Source organism: Eleutherodactylus coqui, chromosome 9, assembly GCF_035609145.1.
Source record: "Eleutherodactylus coqui strain aEleCoq1 chromosome 9, aEleCoq1.hap1, whole genome shotgun sequence".
Lineage (NCBI taxonomy): Eukaryota > Metazoa > Chordata > Amphibia > Anura > Eleutherodactylidae > Eleutherodactylus > Eleutherodactylus coqui.
The window spans coordinates 53,050,910-53,062,544 of NC_089845.1; the positions used below are offsets into that span (position 1 = coordinate 53,050,910).

The 11,635-nt window shown below is 48.7% G+C and overlaps 1 protein-coding gene across 1 annotated transcript in view; it reads left to right on the top strand.

The window, feature by feature from the left end:
* Positions 1-5,158, top strand: part of LOC136579093 (nuclear pore complex protein Nup153-like) — a 41,770-nt gene extending 36,612 nt beyond the window's left edge. The window contains exon 12 of the transcript XR_010786705.1: positions 4,419-5,158. The gene's annotated coding sequence lies outside the window, so the exon portion shown is untranslated. The remainder of the gene's footprint in view (positions 1-4,418) is intronic.
* Positions 5,159-11,635: the final 6,477 nt, after the last annotated feature.

Here is an 11,635-nt window from a genome sequence, read left to right on the forward strand (position 1 = left end):
CTGTTGGGCTGACAGGGTCTGCGCGGGTGAGACCCTGCTAGGGGACCATCACCCGCAGGATTACCCAGCACCTACTTCCTCTGAAGAGGAATTCTCCCCCCAGTGCGCTGCCCAGAGGGTTGCTGGCTGGGGGAACGACCCCCCGGTACCTGAGGACGGCAGAGCAGAGGTCAGCCTGAGGTGTGCGGCACTTCCCTCCCAGATCCAGCAGGCCCATCGGGCAGAAGGTACGGCGGCGTCTCCTCTGGGACGTCCCATCCGCAGTGGACGGGGATGGGTTAGTGCAGTGCAGCAGGGGAGGCTTGGGAGCGCCGGGGCTCCAATCCCAGGGTCCGGGCAGCTGAGCGCCGAGGTCTCGATTGCGGTGCTGCAGAGGCGATAGCGCTGTATGTGCCTCACTCTCCCTCCTGGTGTGCGGCCCAGAGTGTGTAGCGTAGCCCTCTTGCCCGGCGCGGCGGCATGACGTCAGTGCTGCTGTCACGTGGGGGGCGGAGCCTCACTCGGGACGTGTCGGCGCCAAATTCAAAGTTTAAAAGGCTGGGATCTTTCTGTCTGCACCTTAAATGCAAGATGTCAGCCAGGGAAGAAACTGAAAGCAGTCTACCTGACAGATGCGCAAAAGAGTAGAGAGGCCAAGAAACGGATCCGTAAATGTCCGGTCTGTTTGCGGCGGCTAGAGGATGGCCATGGGCAACCGCTGTGTATGGATTGTACGGCGAAGGTGGTCCGAGAGGAGGGCTCCTCTGCCATGGCGGACATTCGTTCCGTAATTCGGGAAGAAATTGAGGCCTCTCTCTCTTCTCTTCCTCTTCTGCCCCCTAGGAAAAGGGCGAGGCGGATGCATATGGAAGTGTCCGATTCTGAGGAGAGACTCCTGGAAGACTCCCCTTCGGAATCTTTGCCACCAACGGAAGATGTTAAAAAATACTTCTCGTCAGCAGATATGGGTCAACTGCTAAACGCAGTCAGACGCACCATGCAGGTGGAAGAGGTGCCGCAACAGCCATCGTTCCAGGATAGCCTGTTTCGGGTCTCCAACCTCAACCTAAACCCACGTTCCCGGTAAACGACATTCTGAAACAACTAATTCTGACAGAATAGAGGCAGGCGGAGCAGAAGTTCTTTCTATCAAAGAAATTCAGAGACGGTATGGTCTTTGCAACAGATGATATTGACTTTCTGGAAGCCGCCCCCAAGGTGGACCTGGCTGTGGCCAGGGTTTCGAAAAAAAGCGGCTCTTCCTTTCGAGAACGTCTCACAGTTGCGGGATCCACTGGACGCTAAGGTGGATTCGGCAATGAAAAGAGCCTGGGAGATCGCAGCCCTGACCATGAAGGCAAATATCATGGCCACGTCGGTTGCAAGGTCCATGACAGTCTGTCTGGACCAGCTCCAGTCGCTGGTTGCCCAGAGGGGTTCCAGGAAAGACATCGCCAGCTGCCTGCCCCTTCTCCAACAAGCAACTGGATTTCTGGCGGATGCCTCCATGGAGTCCGTGAGGTTCGGAACCCGCTCAGCGGTTCTCTCCAATACAGCCAGGAGAGCCGTTTGGGTCAAGGCCTGGGCGGGCGTTAGCACGTCAAAGAACAGGCTCTGCGCCCTGCCTTTCCAAGGGCATAGGATCTTCGGGCCTTCTATAGATACCTTATTGGAGAAGGCGTCGGACAAGAGCCAGGGGCTACCCACAGAGAAGTCATTCAGGTGGCCCTCCTCCTACCCTCCATCCTTTGTTTCCTCCAGGACATACAAGGGAAAAGAGAAGACTGGACGCTGGTCCTACCCCAAGGGCGGAAAGGGTGAGATACCGCCCTCAGGAACCCTACAGGTCGGGTGTAGGCTGATGGGGTTCGCCCTCAAGTTGAAGGAGGTGACCTCCAATCCCTGGGCCCTACGCCTTGTTAGGGAAGGCTACAAGATCGAATTTTCCTCCTCCTCGGTTCGTGGTCACCCCCTGCCATTGGTCCTCGTCTGCTCACTCAGGCCCTCCAGCTGGGGGTGCAGGAGCTGTTATCTCTAGGGGCCATCATTCGGGTTCCCGCAGAAGAGCAGTTCAGGGGTTGCTACTCCCCCCCTGTTCCTTGTCAAAAAACCCAACGGTTCTTCTAGAACTATCATTAATCTGAAATTCCTGAACAAATTCATCTCTTCCAGGAGATTTAAGATGGAATCAGTGCGGTCAGCGATCTTCTTAATCGCACCGGATAGCGTTATGGTCACCGTGGACTTAAAGCACGCCTACTACCACGTCCCCATTCACCCAGATTTCCAGCAGTTCCTGCGGTTCGCTCTGGTTATCGATGGATCAGTCTCACACTTCCAGTTTACGTGCCTGCCGTTCAGGATTTCTTCCACACCTCGGGTGTTTTCCAAGTTAGTGTTGGAGATGGTGGCGGCACTGAGGACAAACAAAGTCTTGATCGTCCCGTACCTAGATGACTTCCTGATCATAGCAGGATCAGCTGCAGAGCTCCGGTTCCATATCGATCGCACGCTCCACTTGTTCGAATTGTTGGGCTGGATTGTCAACTCCGATAAGTCTAGCCTCCTTCCCGAACAAAAGAAAAAATTCCTGGGGGTTATCCTGGACTCTCACCGCCAGTGCTTGTCCTTCCCCGTGGAGAGGCAGAAGGCGATCCTGGATGAGTGTTGGGCACTCTCTCTCTCCACTTAAATTTCCATTAGGAGAGGCATGAGGGTCCTCGGCCTCATGACATCATGCATCGGGGTAGTCCCATGGGCTCAGCTTCACTGCAGAACCCTCCAGGACTTCATCCTGGGTAACTGGGATAGGTCACCACCTTCCCTGGACCAGCTAGTTCTCCTTGCCCCCAAGATCAAGAGATCTTTGGAGTGGTGGATGTCCACTACCAACCTTGCCAGGTCCACAGTTTGGTAACCCGCATCCCCAATATCCATTTTTACCGATGCGAGTGCAACTGGCTGGGGGGCCCACTTAGGTCGTTATTACGTCCAGGGGGGGCTGGAACTGGGAGGAGGCTATTCAGTCCCCCAACTATAAAGAACTTTGTGCTGTCTGGAAGGCTGTTCGTGGCTTCGAGGCAGAGGTCAGAGGTACACACAAAAAGTTTTTCAGATGTGACAACTGTGTCCCTCATTCATCACCAGGGATCCACGCGAAACCCCCGACTCCAAGGCCTAGCTGCGAAACTTCTCGGCTGGACAGAACAGCAGACACTTTCCGTCACAGCCTTCCACGTAAGGGGCCCAGAAAACCTTATGGCGGATCTCCTCAGCCGCAGAAAGATAGTTCCGGGGGAATGGACTCTTCACCCGCACGCATTTTGGCTGATTATAGAAAAGTGGGGGGACACATCAAGTGGACTTGTTCGCTTCACAGGAGAACACGAAATGTCCCCGTTTTTCTCCAGGGGAGCAGACGGGGGTTCTTTTGGAGCGGACTCTCTGTCCCAGGCCTGGGACTCAGATCTCGCCTATGCTTTCCCACCCATACCCCTAATCCCACTGGTCCTGAGGAAGATCCAGGGGTCCCCAGGCTTTGTCATTCTAGTGCCTCCATTCTGGCCCAAAAGACCCTGGTTTCCGCTCCTGGCCGCGCTCTCGAACCAGGACCCTCTACATCTTCCTCAGAGAGACGACCTCCTGCAGCAAGGTCCTCTGATATGCCCAGGGGTCCGAAAGTTCAGACTGGCGGCCTGGAAACTGAACGGCTAAAATACCTGAGCCAAGGTCTATCAGGAAGGGTAGTAACTACCTTATGCGAGAGCCTTAAAAAATCCACTAGAGATATCTATGCTAGGGTTTGGGATACCTTTTTTAGGTGGTTGGGTCATAGCATCCATGGCCTCCAACAACCTAGCATTAGCCAGATCTTAGAGTTCCTGCAAGATTGGTTGGATATGGGGCTAAGACCTAGTACCCTCAAGGTCCAGGTAGCTGCCTTAGGAGCCTTCTTTGACTCCCCCTTGGGTGACCATAGAGTGATTAGAAAATATCTCAAAGGGCCAGTCAGACTTCACCCCTTTGTGAAGGAAACTATGCCCTCCTGGGACCTTAACCTAGTTTTACAAGCACTCTGTGCACACCCCTTTGAGCCCCTGGAGGATCTATCAGTCAGGATCCTCTCCTATAAAGTAGCCTTCCTACTTGCCATCACATCCGCTAGACGGATTGGGGAGATCCAGTCCCTCTCCATCAGGACTCCATATATGACCGTCTTTCCAGATAAAATAGAGTTCAAACCTGACCCCTTTTTCCAGCCTAAAGTCCTCATGGACTTTCATAGGGAACAGCGCATAGTTCTTCCCTCCTTCTGCCAGGAACCCCGTAACACCACGGAACAGCGGTTCCATAAGTTAGACGTTAGGCGGGCAGTCTTAAAGTACTTGGAAGTCACGCATTCCTTCAGAAAGTCTAACAACCTTTTTGTTCAATTTCAGGGTCTGGGCAGAGGAGAGGCCGCTACTAAAGACTCCTTAGCGCGATGGGTCAGAAGGGCTATCGAAGACTTGTACCGATCCCAAAGGATTTTCCTCCCGGGCAACGTTAAAGCCCATTCCACCAAGGCGGTCGCCTGTTCCTGGGCAGAGAGAGCCCAGGCAACAACCAACCAAATCTGCAGGGCCGCCACGTGGTCGAATACCCACACATTCACCAAACACTACCGCCTGGACTTAGGGGCCAGCTGTGATATGGCCTTTGGTCGTAAGGTTCTACAAGCGGTGGTTCCCCCCCCTAAAAAAGCCCTCAGATTGTTGGTACTTCTCCAGGTGTATGCTGTCAGGATGACGAGGGGAAGACAGGAATTAGGTCCTACCTGTTAATTCCCTTTCTTGAAGTTATCCTGACAGCATAGGGGCTTTTCCCTCCCCTTGAGTTATGTTCACGTGAAGTAACGTACTGTATTATGATTTCTGTATTAAAAAGTATTGGTTGAGCAAGAGCCGGGTCACTGTAGTTATTTGGTACACACTGGTGAGCCAGTGGTGGGAGTTGCCTTTTGTGTTTTTCTGCTTCCTGGCCCAACAGGTGTCCAGCGGACAACCTCCAGGTGTATGCTGTCAGGATGACTTCAAGAAAGGGAATTAACAGGTAGGACCTAATTCCTGTCTTTTTAAGGAGGACCAATAGCCTCTGTGAAGTTGAAGTCCCTGAATCGGAGTGGTTTCACCAGTTTGTCTTTTAAATTAGGTGCTCGTCTATAAGCCATAATTGGCTTCTCTTTAAATTCACTGATGTTCTCACATCCATTGAATAGCAATGGCCAGTGTCTATTGATGATGCCTGACACCTTCTTGTTCATCACACCATATGTGGAAACAAAAGGGATTCTGTTAGTTGAGTTCTTCACTTTTGGAATCAATAAGGTCTCCCGTCTGATTCCTTTCACCTTTTCAACTGTGTCATTGTCTAACGAGCTTGGGTATCCTCTTGCCTTAAATTTAAGACTCATCTCTTCCAATCTGGAGTCTACATGGGATTCATCTGTGACCCTACACGCTCTTAGCATTTGGCTAAAGGGTAATGAGTATCATTTTAACGGGATGAAAGCTGTTGTAATGTAACAAGCTGTTTCTATTATTTTTTTTTTTAATGAACAGATCAGTAATTAAGCTATTGGCATCTTTCTGTACTAAAACGGCCAAAGATTGGACGTTTTCAGTTGATGAAACCAACGTAAACTGCAATTTTGGACAAACCGAATTCAAGTATCCCTGGAAATCGATCAATGAAGCCAATGAATCATCCCAGATCAGGAAGATATCATCAATGTAGCGTAGCCATTACCTAACCTTAGGCCAGAATCGGGAGGTTTGTACATGCTGTTCTTCAAAGCGACACATAAATATATTAGCGTAGGTTGGGGGCGGTGTTAGAGCCCATAGAAATGCCCTGTCGCTGCCCATAGTACACACCCGCGAAGACGAAATAATTCTTCGAGTATGACCTCGAGCAGCGACAGGACAAAGCTAACACAACCATTGGAGAGCCCGGAATCTCTCTGGCGAAACATAACCACTAATGAATGGGCTTTACACCTGGTTACGGAGGGGTACAAGATTGAACAAGAATCTCGCCCCCCCCCCCCCCCTGATAGATTTACTTTAACCTCGACAATCTCCAACCCTGGAACAGGCTCTACTGAAGGACGTACAAAACCTGGTAGATCTTGGCGCGGTTATCCCGGTCCCCAAAAGCAAATGGTAGAAAGGCTTTAATTCCCCCCTTTTTCTGGTTCCCAAACCAGACTGCTACAACCGCACAATAATTAACCTCAAAGAACTAAACAAATTTATTTAGTATATAAAATTTTAAATGGAAACTCTTAAAACCGCAACACCCCTGATTGCCAGGGATAAGGTAATGGCCGTGATTGACTTAAAGGATGCTTATTTTCACATCCCCATTCACGTCAACTCGCAAAGATTCCTGAGATCTGCACTGCGAGTGGAAGGGGAAATCCGTCACTTCCAGTTTATCTGCCTCCTATTTGGAATCTCCTCAGCCCCTCGGATCTTTTCCAAAGTGGTGATCGAGATGGTAGCCTTTTTACATAATTACGGGATCATTATCGTCCCTTATCTGGATGGCTTCCTGCTAGTGGTGGATTCCCACTTGGGTTCCACGCTTCAACTTTTTAAGGACCTGGGTTGGATCATTGATCCGAAATCCAACATGAAACCGGAAACCCAGAAGAAATTTCTGGGAGTTATTTTGGATTCCAATCTCCAAAGTTCCTCCTCCAAGGAAACGGCTCATTTTAAAGGAATGTTCCAATCTAGAGTAACAATGAGAGGCAATGCGGATCCTGGGGTTAATGACTTCGTGTATTGGTGTAGTTCCCTGGGCTCAATTCCACAACTGTGATCTCCAGGCACTTATCCTTCAAAATTGGGATAAGTTACAGTCCTCACTAGACCAGACAATCCCTATTTCCACTAGGGCCAGATCCTCACTCCGCTGGTGGTTGTCCTCAGATAACCTTTCGCGGGCATCTGAATGGAACCCACGATAATAACAACCAATGCCAGCGCCAAAGGGTGGGGGGCCCACTGTGAAGGCGGTCATATACAGGGTACGTGGGACCCTCATGAGAGATCCAGTTCCTCTAACTTTAGAGAACTTAACGCGGTATGGAAATCCCTACGTAGCCTGCAATCGCTTTTAGGGATGAAGCATGTGAGGATCTTTTCCGATAACATGACGGCAGTGTCACTCATTCGCCACCAGGGTACCACCAGGAATCATCTTCTTCAGCACCTGGCGGGAAGGATCCTTCAGTGGGCGGAACTCACAACCAGGTCACTGTCGGCCTTCCACCTAAAAGGAGCCTAAAATTCAGCCGTGGACTTTCTAAGCAGGAAGAAAGTGGACCCAGGAGAGTGGGAACTCCATCCCGAGGTGTTCAACCTTCTCGTGACAAAATGGGGGTACCCGAAATCGACCTGTTTGCATCAAGCACAAAACAAGTGCCGTCTTTTCTTTTCCCAAGACCTTGGTTTCCTCTCCTGAGTTCTCTGTCAGTGGGAGAGCCTCCCATCTTCCGCTAAGACCGGACCACCTGCTGCAGGGTCCTCCTCTCTACCCGGAGGTTCACAAGTTCATGCTTACAGCCTGGATCTTGAACGGGTAAAATTCTTAGGAAAGGGTCTATCGTCCAATGTGATTGCTACTATTTGCGAGAGCCTTAAGTCCTCAACAAAAAAGATTTATTCCAAAGTCTGGAGGAAAATTTTCGGAATGGATAAGTCAGGACATCCAGCAGTTAGACCAGGCAGACATCTGTAAAATTTCAGATTGAGGGTATTTGGACTCAACCCTTTTATCCAAAGTCCAAGTGGCAGCTTTGGGGGCATTCTTTGATCTTGCGCTTGCCGAGCATAGGTGGATTAGAAGGTTTCTTAGAGGGGCAACTAGATTGCATCCATTTACAAGGCGTACAGCACCCCCCCTGGGATCTGACCATAGTCCTTCAGGCCTTCTCCCCCGTTCAAACCAATTAGTGGCCTATCCATCGCCTTGCTGACATATAAGGTAGCCCTCCTTGTGGTGGTCATGTCAGCTAGGTGCGTGGGTAAAATCCAGGCTCCTTCACAGAAACCCCCATACATGACTATTCACCCCAACAAGATTGTATTCTCTTTAGACCCTTCCTTCCAACCTAAAGTCTTGTCAGATTTCCAGAGGCCAACCAATAGTCATTCCAGCCTTCTGCCAAAATTTTAAAAATGAAAAGGAGCAGAGGCTCTATAATCTCAACGTTAAAAGAGCTGTACTAGCGTACCTCGAAGCGACGGAAAGTTTCAGGAAAACTGATAAACTTTTCGTTCAATTTCAGGGGCAGGCCAAAGGAAAGGCCCCTTCTAAAGATGCGATCGCCCGGTGGCTCAGGAGGCTCAAGGCCAGGGGCATCCCTCCCCCAGAAGGATTGAAGGCCCACTCTACTCGAGCGGTGGCATCTTCCTGAGCAGAAAGAGCGGACGCCTTGATCGAACAGATCTGTAACGCGACCACGTGGACTTTTAGTTATACATTTATTAGACACTACAGGCTGGACTTTAAATCTAGTCAGTAGAAAGGTGCTTCAAGCAGTAATCCCTCCCTAAAAAAGCCCATGCCAGTTATCTGGTATTCCTCCAAGTGTATGCTGTCATGATGTCGGCGGGAAAATGGGAATTTTTCTTACCGATAATTCCCTTTCTTGAAGGCATCATGACAGCATACAGGCTCCCCCCCCCTACCGATATGGTTACCCTCGTTTTGTCTAACACATGAGGTAATGTGTATGCTTATGATTTCCTTATCTGAGGTGTGTGATGCCAATAAAACACACCTTCTGGTTAAGTATTCTGTCACTGTGGTTATTTGAAACGCACTGGTGTTGGTGGAGGGGAGGTGCCTTTTATGCTCTGCCTTTTCCTGTCCCTTCAGGTCAGCAGGGGAGCAACCTCCAAGTGTATGCTGTCATGATGCCTTCAAGAAAGAGAATTATCTGTAAGAAAAACTCCCGTTTTTCTTTCGGCCTTTCTGCCCCAACCGTAGGAAACTGCTGATCTCATGTGAACAACATGCACCTTTCTCGCACAGTGCTCTTTAAGGCCACCTATATATGGACGAGTGGGATTTTTGGGCCGAGAAATTCTGCCCGATATCACACTCGCCAATGTGTGTCTTCACACTGATGCAAGGTGTTTTTCTGTGAAGAACGTCTCCTCACTCTTGTGAAGTAGCGATCCTCTGTCCCGGCTTTCAGGCACATTTAGAGGATCGGCAGCTGTTTTCAAGTGCACGGCGTGATATGCGTTTCACTGTCCCATTGAAAACGATGGCTGATGCGTACCAAGGAACAGCGAAAAGATAGAACATGCCACAATTTTTTTTCTTGCACCGATATGCGATGTGGGAAACATTGCTTATGTATAGGACTCCATTGAATGGGGGCTCATATTTGCGTGAGATTCGTGATTCTCACGCACAAATTTCAGGTGAGTTTCTCAGCCGTGTGAAACATTCACACAGTGGAAGAATACCTGCCCGCCATGGTTTGTCCTGAGGTACGTAGGGAAGTTTTCATTCATGTATTTCTCTAGTCTGTATAAGAGAAGCAACTCTGTGCTCCTGGACTCAAGAACAGGCCACAGGGTAGTCGGGGTCAGTACATGGGCTGAAGGATGCTGGGAATTTAGTAAAGGGGGAGTCGGCGACCCAGCTAGAGATAAAACTTGACCACCTAAATAGTAAAGTAGGAAAGCTATTACATAAGTGGGGAAATATGTGATAGGACATAAACCCAAGTGTTGCAACGGAATCAGTGATCTTTGACCTCATTATCCCAGTTTTATTTTAAAAAATTCTGTCTTGCGCAGCTCTAGTATGTGAATTAGCATTGGACAGACAGGCAATGTGCTAGAAATGCATTTTTCTCCTTTTTGTATAGTTAGCATTGTGTATGTAACATTGTGTTCTAGTACTACTAGTGCTTTGTTACTATGTGATAAAAGCCATGCATGTCCTGTTTACATCGTGTATTCTCTCCTACCAGAAAGATGAGGATGATGTTGGTGGTGATGAGGATATGGATAGTTACCAGGTATTATTACAGAGGCTGCTTCCAATCCCAAGGCATGGGACACAGTTCTGCTCTGCACTACAACATGGAAAGAGGGCGAGCGATCTTGTGGAGCAGGGAAGGGGGAGGGGGAGATATATTGGGAAGAGGGTGGGAAAGGCTAATCAAGCTGCGGACCAGGGAAGCTTAAAACAAATCACTCCCTATTGCCATCACTGAACCATCACCTAAAATGCTTACAGACATGATACCTTGCATAACACTATCTAACGTATTTACACACAGTAGGCTTTACAGGTGGATCAAACATGGGTCAGCCATTGGCACTGTATTTGGGCTAATGAGGGCACATCTATATCTATATATATATATATATATATATATATATATATATATATACACACACACATATACATATACACACACACACACACTACCGTTCAAAAGTTTGGGGTCACCCAAACAATTTTGTGTTTTCCATGAAAAGTCACACTTATTCACCACCATGCGTTGTGAAATGAATAGAAAATAGAGTCAAGACATTGACAAGGTTAGAAATAATGATTTGTATTTGAAATAACATTGTTTTTACATCAAACTTTGCTTTCGTCAAAGAATCCTCCTTTTGCAGCAATTACAGCATTGCACACCTTTGACATATTAGCTGTTAATTTGTTGAGGTAAGCTTGTGAAATTGCACCCCACGCTTCTAGAAGCATCTCCCACAAGTTGGATTGGTTGGATGGGCACTTCTGGCGTACCATACGGTCAAGCTGCTCCCACAACAGCTCAATGGGGTTCAGATCTGGTGACTGCGCTGGCCACTCCATTACCGATAGAATACCAGCTGCCTGCTTCTGCTGTAAATAGTTCTTACACAATTTGGAGATGTGTTTAGGGTCATTGTCCTGTTGTAGGATGAAATTGGTTCCAATCAAGCGCTGTTCACTGGGTATGGCATGGCGTTGCAAAATGGAGTGATAGCCTTCCTTATTCAGAATCCCTTTTACCCTGTACAAATCTCCCACCTTACCAGCACCAAAGCAACCCCAGACCATCACATTACCTCCACCATGCTTAACAGATGGCGTCAGGCATTCTTCCAGCATCTTTTCATTTGTTCTGCGTCTCACAAACGTTCTTCTTTGTGATCCAAACACCTCAAACTTGGATTCATCCATCCACAACACTTTTTTCCAGTCTTCCTCTGTCCAATGTCTGTGTTCTTTTGCCCATCTTAATCTTTTTCTTTTATTGGCCAGTCTCAGATATGGCTTTTTCTTTGCCACTCTGCCCTGAAGCCCAAAATCCCGCAGCCGCCTCTTCACTGTAGATGTTGACACTGGTGTTTTGCGGGTACTATTTAATGAAGATGCCAGTTGGGTACCTGTGAGGCGTCTGTTTCTCAAACTAGAGACTCTAATGTGCTTATCTTCTTGCTTAGTTGTGCAACGCGGCCTCCCACTTCTTTTTCTACTCTGGTTAGAGCCTGTTTGTGCTGTTCTCTGAAGGGAGTAGTACACACCGTTGTAGGAAATCTTCAATTTCTTAGCAATTTCTCGCATGGAATAGCCTTCATTTCTAAGA